Genomic DNA, 25,602 nt, shown 5'->3' with positions numbered 1-25,602 from the left:
TAAAAGGATTCACTTAACACAATATGTAATAAACTAGAAAGGAGATGAGCTGAGTAAAAAAATCCAGCAGTGACAGTCAAAAAGCTCACTGTATTTTTTAAAGAGGGAAACAGCACTTTTTAAAAAAAAAGATCTTTTCCAGAAAATATCTTCTTTTTCTTCTAAATGTAGATGAATCATAGAATGGTTTGGGTTGGAAGGGACCTTAAAGCCCATCTAGTTCCAACCCCCTGCCATGGGCAGGGACACCCTCCACTAGACCAGGCTGCCCAAAGCCCCATCCAACCTGGCCTTGAACACCTCCAGGGACGGGGCATCCACAGCTTCTCTGGGCAACCTGTGCCAGTGCCTCACCATCCTCACAGTAAAGAATTTCTTCCTAATCTCTGATCTAAATCTCCCCTCCTTCAGCTTAAGGCCATTCCCCCTTGTCCTGTCACTCCATGCCCTTGTAACCAGTCCCTCTCCAGCTTTCTTGTAGGCCCCTTTAGGTACTGAAAGGTGCTCTAAGGTCTCCCTGGAGCCTTCTCTTCTCCAGGCTGAACAACCCCAAGTCTCTATAATATTAGCAAAGAGCATGCAAACCTACAAACAAAAAAAATAATGTTCATAGAGGCAGACTTAGGGATAATAAAATTAAAGGCAGAGATCAGAAGAGTGAAATGAGGAGCTCTAGCAGAGCAAAGGAAGTCCTGCTCAGTTCAGGCTTCCCAAGTGCTGCTCCCGTGGCCAAGCAGGGGTAGTGCTGGGCATTTCTTCCCACGGCCTCTGACTGGGGCCAGACTGTGTCCCTCCCTGGGGACAAAATCCCCACATGCCAGCAAGTGTTGCCTGGTCCCATCCCACAGGCACGTGGCCCTTATGGGAATGAAACACGAGGTTAAAATTCTGCAATTCTGGCTAGAAAGGACGCCACAGAAACTCCCCCGGTTTTGCTTCCCTTTTCCTTGTCGCTCTCGCGCTGTGTTTTCTTGGAGGCCGAAGAGAAGCCGCCCCCACCTGCTCGTGCCCCTGCTTGTGCACAGGGCACAACCGGCGTGTCCGCAGGCAGCCAGTGCACGTCGTTACACGCCTGCTGCTGCTGCTGCCTGCCTTGTGCTCCTTCCCATGGGCCTCCCGGCCTTTCTGCCAGCAGTGCCCGGGGCTGCCCGCAGAGCTGCTCGGCTCAGAGGGTCTGCAGGAGATGTGGGGTGGCGGGTGATGCCGAGGCGCCCGCTCCTCCCCGCGCTGGCTGGGGCGGCTACTTCAGCCCTGGGGAAGGGAAGGGGACTGCTGAAGGAGGGCTGAGCTTGGCTGAGCAGCACCGGGCACTGCCAAGAGCATTTTCTGAGGCTCAGAGTGGGCTGCTGCGAGGAGGGGGCTTCCCGGTATGTCAGGGAACGTAACGGGAAAGGCTGGAGTTAAAGACCCTTTAATTGAGGCCTTCAGAATGGTAAGTACAACACTGCATCGCTCTGTTTAGGGGATTTTGCTTATCTCTACCATCAAGGCTACATTTGTCTGTAGGATTAATCACTTTTTGATCCAGAGGGTTTAAGACAGACAGCCTACTAGGAATGTGCCGCATGGCTCTCCCAGGCTGGCAATTAGCTTTGTTTCTTCATATTGTCTTGTTTATTATGCCTTTCTCCATCTCTTTTTTTCTGACCAGCATGTTAATACGCTAATTCATTTTTAATCCATTTTAACTGTGCTTTTAGGAGACTTTTTAACAGAGGTTTTTTAGTAAAAGCTCTATGTCGAATACAGAAAATGAAAAACTCTTGCTGCCGAGCAGAGAACAGGTTAGTATATAGATGACACTGTAAAGAAATCCTTGGAGAAACTCAGACATCATTTTTCTCTATTTTAGGGCTTTATCTCTAGACTTGCTGAGTTTCTCCTACTTGTCAGAAGGTCATCAAGAACTTGAATTACACCCATTGCCATTTAACTTGAATGCAAACAGGTTTCTTTGGGACATTATTTGTACCTCACATGAAAGAAACAGTATGTCCCGGGAGCTGTATGTGTGCACGTCCACTCAGTTCCCTTCAGATGCTAAGAAGCTATCTCCTACTCTTGGTAGGCTGTTTTCTCCTGCTCTGAATGGCAGAAGAAGCTCATGCCCCTATGTGCCATCATGCAGCCTTTCCTCTCATGCTCCTAGTCCTTTACTGGCTAGCACAGAAGAAGGACGACATCCTTACCTCCTTCTCATGTGTGCCGTTTGAAAGGAGGGGACAAGCGGGAAACTGTCCTTGAGCTCTAGACCAAAAATGTCCATCGAGGTTGTGGCTGGGAGGTATCCATGTGCAGTTCTCGCATGAGATCGCACATGTATGGGACCTGTGAGCTGCCGGCAAATAACACAACACTTGGCAAAGCCTCTCCAGACCTGGCAGTTTGCTTTGTGGCTGGAATCAACCCAAATGCACTTGAACGCTACCTCAGGGATCAGAGTTTTTCTGCTTCCAGACGTGACTTTGCCCTGAATCTGCTGGCTGACTTCGGTCAAGCAAGTGCACTGCTCTGCATCCGTTTGTCGCTCGGTAACCTGTGGGAACGATGCTGAGCGCCTTTATACAGCATTTTGCTATGCCCTGAGGACAAGCACAACCTAAGGGCTGAGTATTGCTGTGTAGAACAGCACATGGTCGGTGTAACTATGGCGTACCAAGCCAAAGCTTATTGAAATATGTGGGAGCTTTGCATTGACTTTGGTTGGTTTTGGATCAGATGCTAAAAGCTGTAAATTTTTTTTTTGCCTTCTGACATCCCCAGTGTGAAGTTACTAGCACAGTCAGAGCTGGATACAGCACAAGCCACACTTTTCTGTCACAGGCAGTTTGTCTTCCTTTTTCTTGGCTCTTCTTTTAATAAATGTAACCTTTTCTCCTATGGCTCAGGCATTGCATTGAACCACCCCGACAAATATTCTCAGGTTTTTAAAATATTCCTATTAAAGAGATCAGGCCAGATGTGTTCTACTGCCTTCATCACTCTAGGTTGTGTACTCTGTGTTGAAATGATTATTGTCATCACCCGGTGAAAGGCAGCTGATGAAGGACTCTCTCTCCCTCTGATGAGCTATCCATCCGCCCATGCCTGGTGCAGAGCGCAGAGGTTTTGTTTTTGAATGATATATTGCTGTGTCAAAGTGGCTTATGTGCTGCTTAAACTTACGCTGGTGAATGATAGAGAGTAGGTATTAAACAATCTCATTGCAACGGGAGCTGTATTTTCTCATCTCCAGCTTTGGGAGCACCATAGCAAACCCCATGCCGTGAGCCCGGCAGGGACTCCTGGAGCAGGGTGCCTGGGCACGGCTGTGTTCACGCTTGGGTGTTCACACTGGACATTTTTAAAGAAATACAATTGGATACCAACCATTCTAAGTCTTTCTAGAAGACGCAACTGTTCTTTCTGCCCACCCTATTCTGTTGATGAAGGAGACTGTTTTACATAACACATTGCAAAATGTTTTGGGTTTGGATGTATTTCCCCTAAAAGCTTTTCTGTTCTCAAGTAGCGTAGCTTTTGTTTTCCCACTTCTCCCCCTTTTACTCCACTTTATTCCTCTTTTTTTAGTCCTTTGAAATCTTTTGCTCAGCAGCAATAACTAAGAAGGGATAGCAGAAGGGGAAGCTCTAATGTTTCCAATTTGAATCTATTGCCAGTCTCCCAAACCATCTCCAAAGGAAGTCTTTGATGAGCAAAACATATTAAAAACACCACTTTGCCTTGAAAAATGTTTTGAATAAAAAATTCGGTTCTCAAAGCCTTCCACACTTCTACAGTCCTCCAGTGCATCTGGTAAATTGCAGCATCGCTGAGCAGAGCCCGTAACATGAGAAAGACCTTTCCAAACAACTGAGAATAATTAAAAACCCCAACACACAGACATTTTTTCTGTGTAGTGACACAATCAAATACTTAACCAAAAATAATGTAATGAAAAGTCTAGGTCAAAAAATGGAGTACTGCAGCCTGGAAAAATAGTTTTCTGACCTTCTGGATTTCCTCTATTAGAGGACTACTGTGCAGTGAGCAAACCCTATTTCTTACAACAAAGAAATTTAGCAATCTGTGAGGCTATGTCACCTTGCTGGCAGAAACACTGAGCGGCAATAGTGCTGAAAGTCACCACTAATAGCTGACACCAAATTAAACTGCCAGAGTTTGTGTGATGTAGTTCTGTCACCCTTTGACACATTTGATGTGAATTCAGAGGCTTCTGCTGTAAACTCATCAGCAGAGCTCATGACGCATCATCTTTACATATCTGTCCATCCACATTTGTCAGCAACCCGCGCGCCTCAAATGACTCCAGCGATGGGGATATAGATTGCTTTACCTTCACGTATAGTAAATAGAGTGTTTTAACACTTGTGATACCCTCAGCTCTAGCTTTTAACTGACAAAGTCTTGTTAGCCGCACTTCAGCCTTTCTGCGTCCACGCTGAACATGGTGATTGATGAGGGCTGATTATGGCAGTGGGGTGGCCCGTCCCTTCTTAACCTGTGGCTCAAATCATCTCCAGTTTGCCCATGCAGAAGAGCAGCAGGCACACTCCTAAGTGTCTTCATGAAGTGCCTGATTGAAAGGCCACAGCCAATTAGGCTGAGCTGAAACGGACACTTGCAGGATGTCTTTGCCTCTCAATTCCCCACGCGGTGCCCGCAGAGAGCAGGCACTAAACAAGCGCGGACGGCCCTCGCATCTGCTTGCACGCACCTGGCAGCTCTCAAACCCAGGGGCCGGTGTTTCAGCCCAGGAAACAGGGCAGGGTGGCTGTGCCCTCGCTTCGCAGCCCTGGGCTAGGAACGGCCCCAGCAAGGGCCGATGTCAGATCCTGGTGCAGCCAACGGTGCTCACAAATGGAGGTCGCTCTGCTGAGGCAGTCGCTCACCAGCGACAAATATATAATCTCCCCCCGAAATAACACGGCATTTCAAAACACAAACAACTCCCTGCACCTTTTCTCCCTGGGCAATGTGAAAGGGATTTCTAATACTTTTTTTCTCTAAACCAGTTAGTGTTATTATAGTTTCAGATTGATGCCTTTCGGTTATCAGCTCCTAATTTTCCCATTAATGTTGGACTTACTGAAGTAATGACAGCAGGTCCCCTCAGACGACAGCAAATCCCTGCTGGGGTGCATGTGAGTGCTGGAGTTGATGCGATGCTCTGAGCGATGCTGAAGAGAGACTCCACAGATCTGCGCCGTGCCTGTGTCTCCCCTGTGGACCAGAAAGGAAAAGGACCTGCAGTTTCTGTTTATGTCTCTGTAGTATTTAACATACTTGCTAGCTTCAATAGCTTCTTATTTGCCACATATTGCCCCAGAATATTTAATATCTTGAGTCTTTTTCTTCCGCTGACTAGCTTTACTAACAGTGTAAATTACTATGGAGAGCAAGCTGCATTTAGACACACAGGAGGAACAGAGCAAGAATGATAAATCCGATTTTTTTTTTGGTAAGTCTATTTTAACATACGGTTGAAAATACTAGCCTCATAAGGTAGTATGCATCAAATCATATTTATTCACGTGTGAGCTATAACAGAATAGGAATAGAAATGTGATGTCCTACAAGAAAAGCCACTCTGTTTTCACCCTGTATTTCCAAATCTTCTGCTTATATAATACTGGCATCAAAACATTGCCTAGTGCCCCTTGTTCCAACACCCTTTGCACCACCACAATTATCTCTGAAAAATGGTAATAGAAGATTTCCACCTTTGGAAGAAGACTGTGGATCTTGTACCAGGTCAGAGGGTGGGCGAGAGCAGTTCAGACTGAACCAGGCAACATCTTTTTCCTATAAAGTATTTATATGTGTCAATAATAACACTTTCTGACAAAAAGCAAGGAAAAAAGTTTGCTGATTTTTATTTACATTTGCTCTTAAAGATTCTGAACTGGAAAACTTCACAAAAAATTGGGAAAAAAAAGTAAAAGCTTTAAAAATATTTCCCAGCAACTTCCATTGCTGCTTTGTGACCCGCTCTGTTTGGAAACTGCCACAGAGTGCCCCTTGCCGCGTGTGAAGGAAGCAGTTCAAGCTCTCAGCCCCAGCACCCGTGATTTAATTTGACGTTCTAAACACCATACGCTTGTCTTCTAGAAATGTCTTCCCTTGTTATAACTCGTTCCAAGGTTCTGCAAGAACCGAGTATGTCATTAAAACACAAATAGGAAGAGGCAGTCCCCTCCCTCCCCAGCACAGAGCGGCTCCCGTAGCGGGTGCGTTAGGAACACCCGGGTGGCCTGGGAGAACCCCGGGCGGCCGAACCGGCGCAGCTGAAGACACGCACCCGCAGTCTGCGTGCAACCTCCAGCCCGCCGCCTCTCGCGGCATCTGAGGCTCACTCCGTGCACAAAGGGGATTGTAATGGAAACGCTGACAGCTCTTAATAATTATGACGCTTCTAGACATCTCTGTAATTACTGTACAGAGGCTTCTGGCATGCAAACAATATTAGGGTACATCTTGTGCCTGACTTGTTTTATCTGTCTGTGTGGCAAAGCTCCTGAGGACAGGAAACCACAGCTTCTCCTTAAGCTTTTTAAAACACTAGTTGCTCTCTCAGCAGTTTATAGTTACTCACTAACAGCAGTGGCAATTGGGCCAATTCAATGCTTATTGCGATTTCCAGAATTCCTGTTAAGACGCCCGGTGCAAGGTGCTTGATGGACTAGAGGTTTTTCTGCAGTGTCCCAGGGAGAAGAAACATGAAGCCTACACAGAAACTAATAAATACACCTAATAAACAGTAATAAATGCACCTGACTTTGGCTTTGGTGTCATGTCATCACTGGGACCGGGGCTGTTTGTCCTTTCTAGCACCGTCTTGGTTGGCAGCAGGGAATGATAATTCCCCATCTGTAAAGGGGCTTGTCCCACCCTCCTGTATTTGGCACTTGACGAAGTAATGAACAATATAAGTCTTATAAGTACATTTTATGGCACTCTCGGTCAGGCGAAGGTTTAAATTAGATGAGTTAAAATGGATCATGAGATGCAAAGCAGCCATCTCTGATATTATCTGGACTACGGCCAGTACACCACAGCATTTCTGCAACTGCACTGCTCGTATGTGGAATAATTACCTGGAGATAACACTACATGACAAGCAAAAATAGAGCAACTAAGCAACAGTCCCCCGCCTCCCTTCACGCCTCTCCTCCAAACGCTGAAACCATCGGTGCAGTAGAGGGTACGAGCCGTGAGAAGCAGGCGGTGGTGACCAGGGAAGTGACGGGGCCCAGGGAGGTGTTTCTCACCTAGCCTACAGCTCTCAGCGTCGTAACTTTATCCTGCATTTTCTGCTCCGTGGTCTCCAGCCCAAGCGCATTAGCCCAGTAACATGTGTCACACTGCTGGGGTCCCACCGACCCCTGAGGTAACCGAATTTAGACGGGCGCCCAGTCGGGAGCAGTTGGCTTGTGTACGTGACAGATGGAGGGCTTCACAGCCCCGTCAGAGAAGTATTTAAACTAAGTTATTTAAATAAGTTGTCTGGATAATTAGATATTGTAGCACCCTCTTCTGGCTCTCTGCATTCCCTGGGTTGCGACCGTCTCTCCCCTCTGAGACCATTCTGCTCGCACGGGTTTGCTGGTTACGGTTTCAGTCCGTCCCGATCCTTTCCCGCTTTCTATAACCTCGCGGCTTTCTAGAACCGCTCCTCAAACTTGTAGTTCCCACACCGAGTCCCTTCACAATTAACCTTTTTGTGCAACCTTTTTAGAGCAAAATCCCTTTTCTTATTTTTTTAGTTGGTGATCATGGAAAAAACCCCTGACTTTGCACATTTTACATGGTTCTGACTGTACTGCTACGGAGAGGGTTACCACAAACCCGTGAAACGGGAGGGACGGTCCCCGCGGGAGGAGCAGGGACTGCCGCTGCTCGCAGTGGCTCGAGGGGCACGGCGGCCTTGGGGAGCAGCAGAGCGAGGGGGGCTCCCACCACTCTCAGTGCTGCCGCTAAGGCAGCCGGGGGCCTCCGCACAGGTTTTGGGGGATGCCGCTTCCCCCCCGACGTCCTCGCTGTGAACCCAGAAAGAGCCATTGTAACTCATAATGTGGGTGTGCAAAATTCCCTCTAAGAGCTAATTAACTGTGAGGACTAATATTTCTGTTTTAGGGTCCACAAATGTCATTATACCATTACAAAATAAACTCTTGAAAAATAATTCACTTTTAAAATAATGCTTTCCTTTTATCCAATAGGTTAAAGTACTTTGTTCCTTGGTACCAGCTTTAAATTTTTCATGTCAGGGTGAAAAGCAATTTTTTAATTATAATTTTAATGCATCTGACCATATTTCGTAGTGATACATTTTGAACCCAACTTGTAAAGGTGTCAGAAGAAAATATGACTATTCCATAGAAATATCTGAACCGTAAGAACACAGTTGAAATAACGCAGTGCTTTTAAAAGTGCCAATTATTTATTTTAACTGTGATATTACATCTGTCATTAGCACCACGTGAACTATTTGATGTATTATTAGGAAAGTTTCAAATTCACCGGTTTCAATGCTCACCGAATTTGCAGGAACACAAGGTACCAGGTTACGGCTCTTCCGAAGCAGGTCTGGTGGCAAAAATTAGCCTTCAATCCATTTTAACTAGTTTTCCTTGCTTTCCCCCTTCAGGTGACAAAGCCATCCCCCCCGCGCTGCACCGCCCCGCATCCTTTGCTTTATTCCCTCGGGGCACCGAGCAGGTCAAACACTGTGTAAGCGGAAAGGGGATTATCTTTGCTTTGCAGGCTTAGCAGATGAAGAGCGGGAATCATCACCGCATCCTGCTAGCCGCCAGCCGGGAGAGGGGCCGGGAGGTGCAGGAGTAAGGTGCTATCAGCACCCCAGGCACCAGCGGGGCTGGCCGAGGGGCCGCCGCTTGCACGGGAGCATTGTGGCCTCCCCGGGACCGCAAAGCAACCGTTTCCCTGGGCGCTGCTGCTGTGCGTGGTGCGCTCTGAGCCCGGCGAGGACACGGACCTCCTCCCCGGACCGTGGGTTCACGGGCTGTCGCTTTTAGTGCCAAGATTGCACGTGTGCAGGGAACACGGCAGCAGGCTCGGCCGTGGCTGAGGACTTTTCCGAAGACCACCGAGGTGACTGGCGGCTGTGCAGCATCACCCCTGCCGGCATGCACCTCGCACGATCGCCGGCTGCAGGTCGGGTTGCCTACGTGGGGCTGGGAACGCTTGGCAAATGTCACCCGTACTAAACTCTGCTGAATTTTGAGGCTGAAGCTTCATTTTGTCTGTGTCGGCCTCATTTCCATAGGGTGACCCATGCCTCTCCTCGCTGTCTCCTTGCAAAGGCAGCAAAACTGCTGGAGTTATTTTTTTTCCATTTTGGCTGCCTGGCTCAAGCCATGGGACTTAACCCCCCCCCGCCCCTTAAATCACAGCATCCTGACAGATCAGTGATAGCAGTACCAATGCTCTGACAGCAGCAGGAGATTGCAGTGACTGTACCGAGGGGACACTCATGCAGCACCCAAGAAAAATGTATTCTTACCAGGAGGATGCTCTGAAGCCGTGGATGAAAATACAGCTTCATCACTCTCCTGAGTACAGAGTCAGTGGGAAAAACTGCTTCGATGCTTGGCAGTCAGACAGGAAAATGAGTGCCTCTTGGAGACCAAAAGAGGAGAGGACCAGGATGGAGCACGATGAGGTTTTGATCAGCACAAGCAAAACATTATCAGTAGCTTCTTCAGCTATGGGGAAAAAAAGAGGATTGCAGAGCATATTACAGATTTAGATCTTCCTTTGTTATTTATACCCTGAAACTCGTACGTACCTCAACCCCAAGCTAAATCAGAAGTCTCTGGTACTTTGTATTTCCTTAACACCTTCTGTGCCCAGCCCCTCAAGCCTCTTAAAAACATCTCTCTGAAGTAGGACTCAGAGATAGCACTTACTCAGACCTTTGGCTCAGTACTGGTGCTCACTCAGCAGAAATCACTCATCAGCGCTGTTTGGTGACTACTTTTTGGCGTATCACGCTGATTAGTCAGTACAGCCTATACACCTAATATGCCCAATCAGGGTGCTCTTCCCACCTGTCTCCCTCAGGAGGGTTTGGTGCAGACCTGTTTCGGCATTTCTGCCTCAAATTTTCCCCTCCACCCTTCTAGCACTCAGTATACCTCCTTGTTGGGTGTGTGAGCCCCACAGGCCGGTGCTGGAGGAGCCCAGCTGACCAGGAGGCTGCGGGGTTAATAAAAGCAGCAACAGCCTCCAGAAGCATGATACTTTTTCCCTTTCAGACAAACATCTCTTTCCCCATTTATGATGGGCCAAAGGTCGAAGATAGCTGCTCTACCACTTCCATGGCTCTGCTGAAATTTTATGCCCTGGAATTGCTGTCAAGTTTAATGTTCTCATTTTATATAATGAAATAGCAATTGTTCCAGCTCTGCAGCCTGAATGAATTCACACTGAAAAAGATTGAAAATTTTAGGTGAAATTTCACAAACTGCTCAGACCTTCAGCCAGTGGTCTTACATTGGATTAAAAGCAGAGATAAGCGGTATTTACCTGGAAAACTGAGCACCAGACATACCTGGAGAATTCTTTCTGAACCTAATATCAATGCATTTGAGAGGAAACCATCAGAATATTTACCCTTTTGTACAGCTTCATCGACCTTTTCTTACAACCTTTTGTTAGCTTTTCCCTTTACAGGTTTTTGGTATAGATCCTTGGTTATAACTCTACGGTTCTCTGACACGTTATTGCTCTGTAGAAAGGAAGGTCTTTCTGTTTTACACTTTTAAGATACAAAACCTCAAAATGATTGCCTCTTCAGTAGCATTGTTACATAAGCATGGTCCCATCGACAAGACTCCCATTGACTTTGATGGGTACAAAACCTATGATCGAACTTTAAGGAGAAAACATTATTATGCCTTAAAGGTGCCAGTCTGATGTTCACAGTACCTTCAAACCTGGCAGAGCCAGTGGTTTACCTAGATGCCAAACACACGTCCCTTATGGCAACGAGTCAACTCAGGGCTGTCTGGAGGCCCCTCTGAAACACCTGAGGACAATTTCCAGCACTTACAAAGCAAACCAAGAGCTGCTGAGTTACTCCAGAAGTTTTTCACATGGTTCATTTTAGAATTGCTGGGAACAATCCCAGAGGAGCCCTGCTCTTCACCCCGGTGGAGGAAGCAGCACCCTAAGGTCTAGCTACATTTGCAGATCTTGATGTTTTTCTTCATTCCTCTCCTGGCAAGTGGAAACTGAGCTAAGTCTAAAGGCACAAGGTGTAGCTGTGATGCTGAAGCAGAGCCAATGAGCACAAACGCTGAGCCCCGGAGTTACCTTTGGTCCCTCTGAATTTACTTGCATGTCCACAGCAGTGCTAGGGGTCACAGGTTCACCGCTGCGGCACCAAACCCGCAGCAGAGCTGTGCCTAAGCCCGTCCCCGGGGTTTCAAAGTAGCTTATGCTGTGCTAGGAAGAGAGGAAGAAAAATGTCTCCGTGACTAGTAAGTCTAAAATCTGTATTATTGTCAAAGAAACAATAGCGGCATCAGCTGCTGCCGCTGCCCAGGAGCAGAGCAGCGTCATTAGCGGCACAGGGCAGGGTACCTCCGGGGGAGGCAGGGATGCCTCCGGCACCACGTCCCTTCTTCTCCGCAGCCTTGGGAGGCAGCGGCAACAGCAGCTGAGCTTATGGGGCAGAGGCCTGGGAGAAACCAGCCGGTGGGAAATGCTTTTCCTTCTCCAAAGGACACCATGAACAAACTCATCACTGACCACTCTGGAAAACACAGTGGGCTGTGGTGCTCCTCTAGCTCTTATTTAGCTGGCAATTTGCCTTATGCTTTTCAGAAGACTGTTAGTGGCCATATTTCCAAGTGGCCCCGTGCTGCTGATTGCTGCTGCCATGCGTGAGACATGTTCGAAACGTCCTTATTTGAATTATGACTCGCAACAGCTGTATTTAAAATCGTATACTCCACCTTCACTTTCCATGATCAATATTGTTAACAGGGATAAAGCTATGGAGGGATAATAGAAAATATTTACTCATTTCTCTCCGCGCAGTCTTCCCCAGCCCTCCATTACCACATCCCTGATCTCACCCTCTGCCGAGGGATGCATCTCACTGCTGGACGTGGGCAGCGTGTGGGCGCTGCCTCCAGCAGCACGAGCACGGCAGCAGCGGCAGGCGCTGGCAGCAATGCTCTCTGAGCAGCTGGGAGATGTGTTCCCAAGGGACCAGGATCTTCCCCTCGCATGCTGCCCCGGCCACAGAACCTCACACGTTCCCTTACGCCTTACAAGAGGGCTCGCCAAAAAGCACCGCCAATCTTCCCGTGCCTCCGGGCGCCAGTGGGCACTGCTGCTGGGGCCCGAGTGGAGGGCAGGGGGTCACCCACGGAGGGGTGCTGCTCACCGGGCTGATGTTTGGTGCCACCTCCTCTGCCACGTGCCAGGGGACTGCTCTGCCCACTGCATATCTGGCTGCGCCGTCCTGTATAACTACGCTGCGTAAAAACCACGTGAGTCCTTCCCAGATATTCTGGTAATGCTTTTAAGATCAGACGTATCTGATGTAAGCTGATGCAGCTCCATCAAGACATGGAGTGATGTCGTTGTGTAGTAGCTAAAGCCTTCACTTGTTAGTTTTTATAATTGAATATACAACTCTTCCAATTTCAGGTAATGGACACCTTCATTTCCACATTGGCAAGGGGTTGATTTACTCCAATAAATATTGACCTGCTATGATGAAGCGTTCTTATTATTAGGATGTATTGGTATAGCACAGATATCGATAGATTTTCAGCTCAATGTTGTATAAACATTTTACAATGACATATTTTGAGCTTACACTGACATGCTTCCGAAAATATTTGTGCTGGCGAGGAAACTGTGAGCTCACTCAGTTATCTCTGACATGGCAAGGGCTGGGAGGATGACCAAAGATTCACTAGAGTTTTGGGCTGTTATCAGTTGTTTTGCATGTACAAGCCCAAGCACAGGTCAGGAGTCTGTTTGCAGTGGGGATCCACTTTCAAAATTTGCCCCATAAATCATCCTTCATTCTATCCATTGATAAATAACAAGTTACTGAAGCCTAAAATTCTCACACCGATTTGTACAGAATGGTTGTTTTATCTACTTTTCAGAAATTTCAATAATTGCATTTTGTTCCTCCCAAGGGCTGTGTGGTGGAGCGAGGGACCCACGTCTCCTGCCCACGAGCAGTCTGATATTTCAGTTCCAAAGCACGCTGCTAAAATAGCCTTCTCCCTCCTTGTATTTGTGAAATAAAAGCCATGAAGTTGCAGCGTAAAAGCACTCTGAGGTGACAAGCTGAATGGTACGTAGAGTAAAATATGAGACCTACATTGTTTTAAGCATTCTTTTTTTCCTGAGAGCAAGACACGTTTCTTTTTCTTAAAATGACCAACTTGGCTACCAACTCCCTTGCTGAGCAAGGGCACTTTCACCAGAGTCCCCAGCCTGGGCACGGCGTCGGCGAGAACCTCTGGCTCTGTCTGTCTCACTATGCAAGTGCACTAAATACTAGAGGAGGAACAGCCTATTTTTAAATCACAGTAATGGGTGAATTTTAGCTGCTCATTGGCGAGAGGCAATTCTCTAATCCCAGAAGAACCAGAATCATTTGAGCTGTCAGCAACTGGCAGGCGGGATGGATTGTGCCTCCGGCTGTCAGGCAGCGCTGCAAACCTTGCGGTGGACTTTCCTCCATGACGGCACGTTGGCATGCAGGATCCCCAAACTTTTCTGAACTTGTTGGTTTATCTTGATTAATAAGCTCAAGTATTTGTAAAGCTGAGGCCTGCCATTAAGGAGGCGATAAGCCATAATTTGTAATAAAAGAGCTACCTTTTCCAATTGTCTTCAGCTGAAGCGGAGAGTCCCCGTAATGATTTATTGCCTTACTGCCAGGGTCTTGATAAGTGGACACCAAATGGCTCCTCATTACTCAAAAGCTCCTCTGATTTCTTGAACCAAAGTCCTTCCCAAGCTCCACTTAGTCCACTTTCCTTCCGAAGAAAATGAATCAAGGTCCTTCTCTCAGTAGCCTATAAACTATTTTAGCATAAAAAATATCATAAATGAGAAAGGAGAAAATCTTGTTTGCTAAAGGGCTGCTGGATGAACTGCCTCTTGCCCTTTTGATAGCATCTTTGAAATGGAAATGGCCAGCTGCCTGACCTTCTGTTCAATGACCCTTTTTGTACAAAGTCAAATTGCAGTGGCTTCACAGCGGCAATTCACCTATGGACATAAACTAGATTTCAGGGGGGTATGGAATAGAAGGCTTCTATCTGCAGCTTCTTTAGAATATTTCTTCCGGGTTAGTATTTCTTACATACGCATCAAGACTCAAGCTTATAAAATAAATTACTGTTCATAAAAGGTATTTAGAGTTTTACTTCAGTAGCTTACATATCTCTACTTTTTTACATTATGGATGTAACAAGCCTTCTTTAAAAATCATTAATCAAAAAGATTTAGTATGTGAACAGTCCTACACGTAATTTTGAAAAAAATTCTATAATAAGTTATTGGATTGTGGCATTAATTATTTAACTCATTTTATTAGAACTCAAGGAAAAAATATAATTCTAAGCAGGATGAAAGATCAGCAAAAACAAAAGAACAGAAGAAATGTAATAGTTTTACATGTGTTGAGACTTAGGCACCCAAATTTAGAAATTGGCTGCCCACGTGAGATGTCCCAGTACTGTGAAAACCGGCTTCCCCGTCCAATTTATGCCCTTACAGCTTAGTTTATCCCGTGACACAATTGCTTTTTAAGAGCAGCCATTCTTTGTTAAATGCATTTGCCAAATTCAAACCCATTCTTCCAGCTGGGGTAAATCACTCGTGCTCTATCATACCAGCTGAGAAGCTGTCTGAGGAGGTTTCCCAGATATTCGTAGAAACATCAGACTCAGGGTGCTTGTTGGCAGGAGCCAGGACCGGCGTGGGCCACGGCAGGGTTTCCCCGGCTGGAAATCCGGTCCTTTGCCTTGCACCACCGTCACAGCGACTCATCCTTTATCTTTCGGCTCCACGTCTGTCTCTCTGCCAACTGCCAAACATCGTACGGCCAAAAAGAAAAAGGGGGGGATACATTATTTTAAGCAGCACATTCAGCAGTATTTCAACTTTGTCTAAAATTATGCCTGGATCATATAAGCATAAGAAATCACTCATAGCTGTCAAAAATATTAGACCTTTAAGGTAGCCAGTACATTTTCTGATTAAAGAGTGGCCCTGATTGTTGTTTTGCAGCTAACAGCTGGTATGTTACAGCTAAAATCTGAGTGTCAATTAATTCTGTATCAGATCAGCTGAGAAAGACAACTGTGTGCAAGCATATGGTCATTGCAGGAGTAAGGCTGCTGAAAGCTGAGGGTGTTTGATGGTTTCAGCCTGTCGCTCTTCACTTATGATATTGTAAATGAGGCTAAAACAGTTTAATTCGTGTAACTGGCAGTCAGCAGGAGTGTTCAATTGAGGGAGAGGGGAGGGCTGGCAGCACTGGCAGGTTCTCCCGCGGTTGCTTGATGCGCAGCGGATTGTGCCCAGTGGCAAGTTGCCCAGTCTCGTAGCACATGCAAAACCAGTTCATAATTACACCATAATTCAATCTGAAGTCTTGTTTCCAATAAATCCCTCATGAAATTAGTATTCTACCCGGCAGCAGCCCAGGCAGCCGCCAGCCCTGCCACGCTGGGACACGGCATGGGAGGGATCCCGCAGCCTGAGCGAGTATAAAAAGCTGTCACTCTTGGTGAGACTGTGGTGGTGGCCAAGGGGAAGGGCCACTGGCCGGGACCCCAACGTGCTGCTGTTGTGCCCTGTCCTCCTGCTTTTTGGTGGTGGGTAGACATGGCTTTCCTGTCTGGGATACAGTAATGGCTTGGAAATTTTCTAGTTGATTGGTTGCAATGCAACTTTAAAGGAGAAGGAAAACAACAAGCAAAAGGAGTAGATGAGTAGAGAGTAAGGGATGACCCTCCTTTCGTTCCTGCTGGCACAGGTCAAGCCAGGAGAAGTTTCAAGGCATATTCTTGGGCCCCCAAGTTCCAAGGAGCATCTGTGCATTTGCCTAAGTTTTAAGCATGTGCTTATGCCCATTCCTAGACAACAGCGCTCTCAAATCACGTGGAAACTCTGTCAAAGCCAACAAAATGAATTTTTATGTAACATTTTGTAGAAGCTGTCAAAGGTTTGATCCAAAAAGAGTTTTAGGTGAAAGTCAGGTTCCTGATTTCAGAAATATCATCCTCAGAATTACCACCTGGCTGTATTTTGATTTGTGAGGTGCTTAAACTTTGTTTTCAAAATTAAAGTCCGAGCGGCCACAGATTCACACTGCCAGAAGCTCCTCAGCACGACCAGGTTCAGCAGGTCGGCACCTCTTGGAGTCCAAGAAAGGGATGCTCTTCCATTTGTTGTGCTTTCCTTTGTACCCCCTGCCCTCGCCTGTGCTGTCTGGTCTCTCCTTTTGTTTCACACAGCTGGGGAAGAGGTGATGCCTCTCTTTTCCAGAGAAACCCCATGGTTAAGGCAGAGGGAGACCTGGGTTTCTCCTCTTCTGCCTGAGAGGCTTGTGTGCAGGAGTGTCGTGGCTATTGAACTGTACTCTTCTAGGGGAAAAGCTCGTGGGGAGGCCAGGAGAGAAACTGCTCTTCACCCCTCCTGTTGAGAAATGCAATTTGGAAGGGTCCCTGGAGGCAGCGAGAGTAGCCACGAGCCCGACCATCTCGCTGAGAGAGTAAGGCACTCACCTAGGAGGCAGGATGGGCCCCGCTGGCCGTGCACTTCATCCAAGGACTGATGTAATTAAAAAAGACACAAGCAAGTAATCATCTGATGTTACTTCTTGTATAAAAGCATCTGAAATACTACTGACAGAGAAGGAAGTGTCTTTTCAAGTCCCATACGTGAAGGACTCTAAAATGGCCAAGAAGTATTTCACAGATGTTTAGAGGAAAATAAAAATCCCTCTCTGAGCTGAGAACAAGGATGAAATATTTAGACCAAAGGTTAGTGTCCTCCCATATATATAAACCTCTTGGGTCACCGGCTGTTAAGATAAAAATGTTTCCTCCATAGCGGAGCCCCACGAAGCTGTAGCACCGCTGCATTTACAGGAGAGAGAGCAAAAGGGAGCAGACCTGTTCCTGAACCGAGTCAAAACATGGGCTCGGAGATACCCAGAGAGCAGAGCGTGAACCCGGGCTCGGGCGCCTGTGCACGGTGTGGCCAGCTCAGAGCGGCCCCAGGCAGGGAGCAGCGATGGCCTCTGGGGACGGGCAGGCGGGGGACCCGCTGCTCCCCCCGCATCCCTGCACCCCCTCGTGCTGCCCCGGGCCAGGCGGCAGCCTCACCCACGGGGCTTCTCCCAAGCCAGGTGGGAGCAAAAATTTCAAAGCACAAACCCTGCTGCAGAATACAGCCGGCCCAGGTGGGCACCTCCTGGGGAGCTGAGGAGCCGTGCGTCCATCACTCCAAACCGAGAAGAATTTTTAGAAACTTTTCCAGAGAAAAGAGTGATTTTTGTTCCCTTGTCCCCATCACCACTGCACATGCGCAGCTCCCAAGGAAATGCCCAGCACCCCACCTGTGCGACCCACACGGCTAGGGGGACCCCCCCCCCCCCGATCCAGCATCCAAGGACAGGCTTGCCAGGAGCTACCAGCCATTGCCTCCCTAGCTACAAACCAAAACGGTTATGCTTCCTTTTCATCCATACTGTCCCAGCCAACATAAGGCTAAAATAACCCCGCGAGTGCCTTGTTTGAAATGAAAATGGCAGCACTTTTTCATCGGGAAGGTCTTTTATCATGTCCCTTTTCACCAGTGGCACCGTGACAGTGAAAATCAGTTAATGCAATCCTCACAAATCAGCACTAACCCCACAGATGCCAGGAAGCTTTGACAGAAGAGCTTCATACCCTGGAGGAAGTTACCTAATTCCTAAAGGTCTTTACAAGTTTGGCACTCCCTGTTGTTTCTGCACAGCAGCGGTGCGGGATTAGGGGCACGACACAGACACCACCGCGGACAGAAGCGCTGTGCTAATACCGCTCTGAAAATCATCTGTTGGTTTCGCTTAAAATCCAGGGGTCCCAGGTTAAGGAACAAACAGTGCTGTACTCAGATTAAATATGTTTATCTCCCAAAAAGGAATAATTATGGAATCCCAGCTTAATTCAATTATTTTACTTAAAATAACAAGCCGAATCCTGCAGTGCAGCTTAACCAGACTAATGAGCACAACAGTGAGGATGAGCAGAGTGCTAGCTAGGGGGAAGGAAAAAGTGGTTCAGAACCCAGTGTGAGAACATGCAAATAAAACACCTACCAGGTTTTATGCCTTCCTCTTATAATCATTGCCCGTGCTTTGAGGGATTCTGCAATGCACAATTGCCTATGCACCCTTATTTTCTCCCAAACAGCTGACTATTTATTTTTAATGACAGAAGTATCACGCGGATCACAGTATACGGATTGAAGATGCCGCTTCTATATTTTTCTGCTTGTTGCTATTATTCCTAGGTTGTGAATATTTTAAAGCCCATGCCAACTCTTCGCCTCTGAAAATCAATGGAAGTTTGGCCGTTGACTTTAACAGAGCTGGATCAGATCTGAAGGTCTGTACCCCCCACCCCCTTTTTAAATAAGTGGGCATTTTATAGGATAATGGTCCTGGAGCGTATTGATTGGCCTCAGCTAGGCTGTACATTGCCCTCACTGGAAAATGTAAAACCTATAATGGGCCGAACACAACGGGGATGTGACTGACATGTGCCGGGGGCATTTTGGGGCTCAGGGCTGCGCTCCGCTTAGGGTGCTGCAGCGGTGGGAGGCGTCACGGGGGAGGGCCCGCACAACCGCGCTGCACGGAGCACAAACATCCATAAACCTGCGTCTGCTCTGCAGGGACGGTGACCTCGACGTGATAGGCTTTGTGCCCGTCTGCGAGGACGGCACACGAGGCTGCGTGTTGCCCTGCCCACGCTGGGGGTACAGCGCGCCGCACAAAATGCTGCGGGATGCAGCAAAACGGCAATGTGGAAAAATGTCACCATCGTTTTGTCTTAGAGCCTTCTTTATGTATCAGTAGCGTTGAATACTACTGTGACTGAGGTAAGTATGGAGAAACCTGTGGGGTTATGCAGGCATGGTGAGAGCCCTGGAGAAGCGCTGGTGAACCTGTCAGCCAGATGCCAGCCTCACCACCACCTTAAATCAGCCCCTGCCTCGTCCGGCGGCTGGGTATCTGTATTTGTTGCTCTGTGCAAAGAACAAATCAGAACCGCTGTCCTGGAAAAAAATCTTTCCGATATAACAACTGATGATGTGAACCCACGTCAGCGGTAGCCTCTTATTGACCGGTGGGGGTTTTGGATCAGGCCCTCCCCTGTGGTCATTTCCAGAGACAATTATCCTGATAGCTCCTGCTTTGCCTTCTGTCACGTAGTGCGGTTGCTCTGGGGCTGGCCAGGCTACCACGCTCTCCTGGAAGCCATTTCCCTTCACTGAACTTTGATTGTGAGGAATAGGTTATTGTCCGGGGTTTGAAAAGGAGACCGTGCACGAAGCTTGCTGGATCGAGGTGCCGGCTCTTTTCATAGTCAAAACCAAAACAAAACACAGTTTCTTCCTGACGGCCGCATACGATTAAAATGCGATTTACACGTGCGTGCCTGTTCATCTGAATATGGGAATATGCTGCGCGAGACTATCCGCTGAAAAACATCGCACAGCGTCTTCTGCTTCTGAGACGTAAGAGTCTCCACACGCAGGAAATAAAGTCAGTTTTGCAGAAATCAGAGGAACTTTACCTTTTTTTTTTTTTTTCAACCTGACTTCACCCCACTTAAAATAATGTTTTAGGTACAGTATTAATGGAAAGCTACTGTCATAAAAGCAGAGAATGTGGGTGTCAGCCAGTGTAATAAAGGTAATGTAAAAATCATAGAAAGTTGATGCGTAACATGTACTAGCCCTATTACACAGGCTGTGCACGCATGTGCATGATACTCAGGACACCCTCTTATCAGGTTTAATTATATTAGTACCCGCTGCTCATCTATATCCTGTATAAAAGCAGCAAGGCAATCATTAGAAATAAGCGTCGCAAGGTAAAGCAGAGAATGGAGCGCACAGCAGTGGCTTCTCTCTTGCGGTTCGATTTGACATGCTTGCATAAACACGTATAGGACAAATTTTATTGTTTTATTTTGGGTAACAACTGACCAAAGAAACCCCAAACCTGAAATATTTCGATCCCATTTTTCCATAAAGGAAGAAGCTGAACTACTTATGGCTACAAAGACAGAGGAGATTGTATTAAAGGACTGTGAATCTAGACCTCTTTGTTGTGTTCGCAGGGATTTTCAGGGTGATTTAGTGTGGATTGATTTGCAGTTTATTCTGCAGCCATTGTTTGTAATGTGCTTTGCAAGCTCATGTACTCTGAACCTTAATTGTTCTAAATTAAACTATGGGGACCAGACAGAACACATTTCAATCAGAATTACAAAATATTGCACCAAATTCCTTTGGGATACATAATCTCTCGCTATGTCTGCAGCACTTGTATACATGAAGGAGGAGTGAGAAAGCATATTTAGGAAGACATTTTACTATAATTTAATTTACCCTTTTCCATTGGTAAAGCAAACAAGGACAAGGATATTGGCAGAAACAAGCAAGCGAAGTCCTTCTGAAGCTGCCTCACAGTGGTATTTTTCACACCCTGCTTAAGCAACTGCTTGTGCGTAATTCTCCATACAGGGCATGGCAGGTAGAAAAGCGCTGCCAGCAGTGAACGGCTGGGTACTGACTGGGATCACGACGACTTTGGCAGGTATAGAAGGTAACAAAAGCTTAGTCAGGCTAGCATGGGAGAAAGGAGCAATATAACTTGCACTGATTTGAGAAATTCTGGGCCAAAGAAGCTCTGATACCAGTAGAGTTGGAGCCCTTTTAAGGCAATATGCCTTTAGTGAAAGAGCTCTGTAATATTTGCTTGAAAAACACCTTTGTGTATCCTTGCTAGGACTGACCTGGCTCCTGGAAAGTTGGCAGCCAAGTAAAACACTTTGGGTTTTTTATCTTTTCTTTTTTTTTTTTTCTCTTCAGACAATTGCTGACGTTCCTCTGAATCATGGAGAGGCTTTTCTGATAAAGAAGTTATATTATACAGGAAGACATAATTGGGGTGGAAAACACTTGGTGAGGATGAGAAAGAGCGTGAGAATGCCAGAGGAGTGGCAAAAGCAGGGAGGGATTTTGGGGAAGAGCAGGTGGTGCCAGCATAAACCCCATGGCCACAGGGAAATGAGGGCTCAGGAGAGCTCTGCCACACAGAATCAAATGTCTGGCCTGGACAAAGCTCTTCTGCTCAGGGTACCAAAGCCCCAGTAGACGTTTCCTTTCCTATTCAGCACTAGACTGGGTTAAAATTGTAAAAGAACATTATTTTTGGAGATTACCAGAGGAAAATTCCTTCTGTGCCCCTGACCCAGCGAGGCAGAGGGCGGCTGCTTCAGAGCCCCATGAGCACCTCAGCATCCCACGCCTGGAACGGGGTCATCGTAATTTTAGGCTATATTCTACATTGTTGTTGTGGTGATTTGAGCTGGGACCTCCCAGCAGTGGGGTATCTCAGCAGCTTTGGGGGCAAAGCAATGTCAGGATGCCAGTCTGACCCAGGCTGCACTCCAAGGGGACCCCCTGAGCTTCCCTGGGGTGGGCAGAGGGGGAAAGAGGGGTCTCCCCAATTCATGGGCCAGATGGTGTAAGAGCCCCTGAGATGTCCCTGAACAACAGTGAACTTCTGTGGCAGAAGTAAGGAAGGAGATGTGATGAAGGACAGAGACTGACAAGCCTCGGCCCTGGCCAAGGGCTCAGGTGCTGTTTACACGGCCAGTCCTTGGAAGGCACCACGATTTTGGGATAGGAATTCAAGTCCTTCCAAACTCACAAGTATCCATGCCTCTTCCTGTCACTTCCAGTCTAGAGAAATACGGATCAACTGAACAGCAGCTCGAAAAGCTCTGGAAAGTCACAAGTGATTTGTCAGAGCTTTTTCGCTGGGAGGTCACTACGAGCGAGAGCGTATTTAGGCACCGTATGTGTCCCTATTTATCGACTGCACCTGTGCTTCCATGCCGAGCCTGAAACAAACCCGCCTCATACTCAATTTAGCATAGCAGTCTGAATTAGTTAATTTTAGTCACTCAGTGATTGTTATTGCTGAGATCCACCACTGTTCTGCATTGCACAGGCATTAAAATTAGTGTGAAGATTGACAGCCTTTTTCCGGAAAGAATAAAAGTATCCGCACATTCATGATGAATATAAACAGAAAGGTCAAGACTCAAAACCCAGCAGTCACCTATATAGTCTCCAAACAGTAGACTGTCTCATAAGGTCACAACTCATTTAAGCCCAATGCTTCCTATGAATGCTCTGGCAGATGTACATAAGTGAATGGCTTATTTATCATCAAAGACTGAGCTCAAACATAACTTTATTGAAAACACTAAGTTTTTACTCTTGGGTTTTAATTTAGACTACCAAATTAAATTCAATAGTATTAGAAGAATAGATTCGAATGTTCAGACTGAGATAATACTGACCGAATATACTGCTCTCAGTGCCAGTAATGGTCTGACTGCCTCTTTATGTCAGCAGTTTTCAATCGCTTCAATGCTTATACATATAAAATCTTCTGCCAGAGGTAGGGACCCTTACACTGAAAATTTAAGCCAATTGACAATAGGTTTGCTATCCTTGGTTATCTTTTATAGTGCTCTCATTCACAGTCCTTGGACCACAGATAAAAAAACACCGACTGAGGTATTTACATAGCGCTCCTTCCCACGGTACCTGAATACCCCAGTCACCATGAATTTATTTTTATTTCAGTGATGTGAATTAAAAGAGCATTATTTTTCTTATTTTACCTATCCAAAGAGCAGAGACATCGAGGGTAAGATTTTAAAAACAAACAAAGAGAAATCATAGAGTAGCTGCCCAAATCCATCCTTATGAGCCTATTTCATGTAAAAAAAAAAAAAAAAAAATCCAGCAACTCTTGTTCGCAATATCCATGGGCAGGCCAGGATTCTCGGCCCCATTTATGCTTTCCACCAGTGATTCGATCTACTGAATCCTGATTCACAGTGTTATCATTTGTTCAGTGTTGAGATTTGGCTTCTCAACTTTTCAGAATGCAAATGAAGATGGACAAGAAGTGAATTGTAGGGCAGTAAGAGCAGTCATTTGTAGCAGTAATACGGCTAGCTCATCCAGAGATTTTAAGTTTAGCACTAACTTCAAAATTAAAACTATGTTAAAATCTCTGCTCCAAAGGCACCCTGTGCATCTACCTAATTAGTCTTTGTGGGATCTCTACTGCAACAGTGCTCCAAAAACGTAAACTCATTTTGTTACAGCTGGCTTATTTAGAAGGAGGCACGAATACAGCCAACTGCCCCGACAGAGACCTGCTCTGTGCCCTGCTGGTAACCAAACGAGACCGTGGTTTGGCGACTCAAAAGAGAGGATTTCAGTGGGTCCAGCACAGTGTATTTCCCCTGTGAAAAAAACCAGTGTCACACAACTGACAGCCTTGGCACAAAGGAACACGCTTGGAAGGCACAGACCTGGATTTCTCCATGCTAAATGCTGCTGAAATCCCACTTCCGAAGGACATGCCCCGTGTCCAGAGTGCCAGTCCCATCCCCGCTGCAAGATGCATGGGACAATGCGCAAGTAAATAAAATATATGCCGATTACAGAACTGCTTCCTTTTCTTTCCTCTAGTGTTGCCATTAGGGCAGAAAGCGAAAAATATTTTTGGGGAGAACAACTCAGCAGCTACAGTTTCTAAGTAAAGCTTATTATTTGTACAGCAAAAATCAAAACAACCTTTTGTTTGTCACTGCAGGGAGAAGAAGAAATATGATTTCTGTCTTCTGGCTCTGTAATGTCCTCTTCTTCAGCTGTGCATTTTGTCCAGTTGTGTCTTATCACGTTAGTGAAAGAAGGGTTTCTGCTGCTTGCTTGCTTTCTTCTCCCCCCATCTTTCTCTCTCTCTCTCTCTCTTTTAATACCTCCCTGTTCTTGACCTGACCTCTTGCTCATGTAACATCTCAGTTTTTAAATGGTCATTCACTATCACCATTTCTTTTGGGAAACACGTTTCTAAGCCTAAGCATACAAGATTATAGCAGATTTCTTAGCTTACTGTGTAGTGTGTTTCCCATGTGATAGCTTCTCCTCAGGAAAGCTATTCTTTCATGCAGCCATAGCACCAGCATTGATCAGTGGAAAAGTTCAAGGCAGCAACTCATCAAGCACAGCTTCAATACTAGATTCCAGACAAGGTCTGCAATAAATAAGACCAGTAACAAAGCATCATATTTCCTCCTTACACAGAAAACCCACAGTGACACAGTTCTAAATTTCAGAATATAAGGACAATTTCTGCTCTGCATTGGAGCAAGATGAAAGCTGGAGGTATACTCCTTTTAATATAAACTATCTTTAAGTAATCATGAATTTTTAGGATGCTAGTCTTTGAAGTGTGCTAGCATATAATTTTAAATGCGCAGGTTCTTACTGTATGAGATATTTCAGTGCCTTCACCGAATAGGACTTTGCTGCCTGAACACCGTGATATTATTGAATATGAGTGTTTAGAATATATTATTCTGACCCCAGTGTTAGTTACTGCTTTTTATAAAATATAATAATGGTTCCAAGATTTCAATGTTAGCTAACAAAAAAAGAACAATCTAGTGCTGTAAGCAGATAGGAAAAAAATTCCAAATAGCAGTGTGATAAAAAAATATACACCCTATGAGGCCCTCACAGATTATTGCTATTGATTTCTTTCCTGGAGACGTGGAAATGTTACCAGATGGGGTGTTAGGCAGTAAGTGTGTGGGTGCAAACGCAGTTTATTGCTTGCTGTCTAGAAATCACTGAAAACCTTCACAATTCTGTTTGGCTGTGTCACATAAAAAGGTAAATTTTTTGCCCTACACTGGTCCTTACAAAAAGCTACATGACATGCTGTAGCAATGAGCATACAGTAAATTTGTCTCTAAGGAAAAAAAGATCAACGAGGGAATTAAACACACACAGATAGATACATGCACACACTGCCCAGGGACCGTAAAATGCCTGGCACATATTTGAGTATTTGTCCTCATCTTGGTCATATCCTTGCACTATGTTGATTTAAATTCATCTGAAAGATGAAATTGATTTATTTCATGGTTTTTCTCTTTTACTTCTGCCTGGAACATTGGGCTCTGTCCTGTATTTTATGCTTATGGAAGTGCTAATAAGATTTGCTGTAGGTTTCTAAAAGTCAGGTACTGGAGCTGGAGTATAATGCACAACTGTGTCTGACCCCCTCGGGGATGCACCCATTAAAAAAAAAAAGGCTGACCTTCTGTCACTTTCTTCCTCCTCCCTTTTAATGATTCCTTCTATATCCTTTTGAGAAGATCTTTACAGCCCTTTGACCCCTGTTAGAACAGGAAGACTTAAACAGCT

The 25,602-nt window shown here is 46.1% G+C and overlaps 1 long non-coding RNA gene across 1 annotated transcript in view; it reads right to left on the bottom strand.

Annotated features, from left to right (window-relative positions):
- Positions 1 to 25,602, bottom strand: part of LOC129211032 (uncharacterized) — a 121,175-nt gene that overhangs the window by 15,995 nt on the left and 79,578 nt on the right. Inside the window, exons 2-3 of the long non-coding RNA XR_008578721.1 lie at positions 9,527 to 9,728; positions 5,090 to 5,223 (exon numbers count right to left, since the gene is read on the bottom strand). This is a non-coding gene — a long non-coding RNA (uncharacterized LOC129211032). The remainder of the gene's footprint in view (positions 1 to 5,089; positions 5,224 to 9,526; positions 9,729 to 25,602) is intronic.

Source organism: Grus americana, chromosome 10, assembly GCF_028858705.1.
Source record: "Grus americana isolate bGruAme1 chromosome 10, bGruAme1.mat, whole genome shotgun sequence".
In the NCBI taxonomy this organism is placed as follows: Eukaryota; Metazoa; Chordata; class Aves; order Gruiformes; family Gruidae; genus Grus; species Grus americana.
Note: the sequence above shows the minus strand (reverse complement) of the source record. Positions and strands in the feature narration are given on the sequence as shown.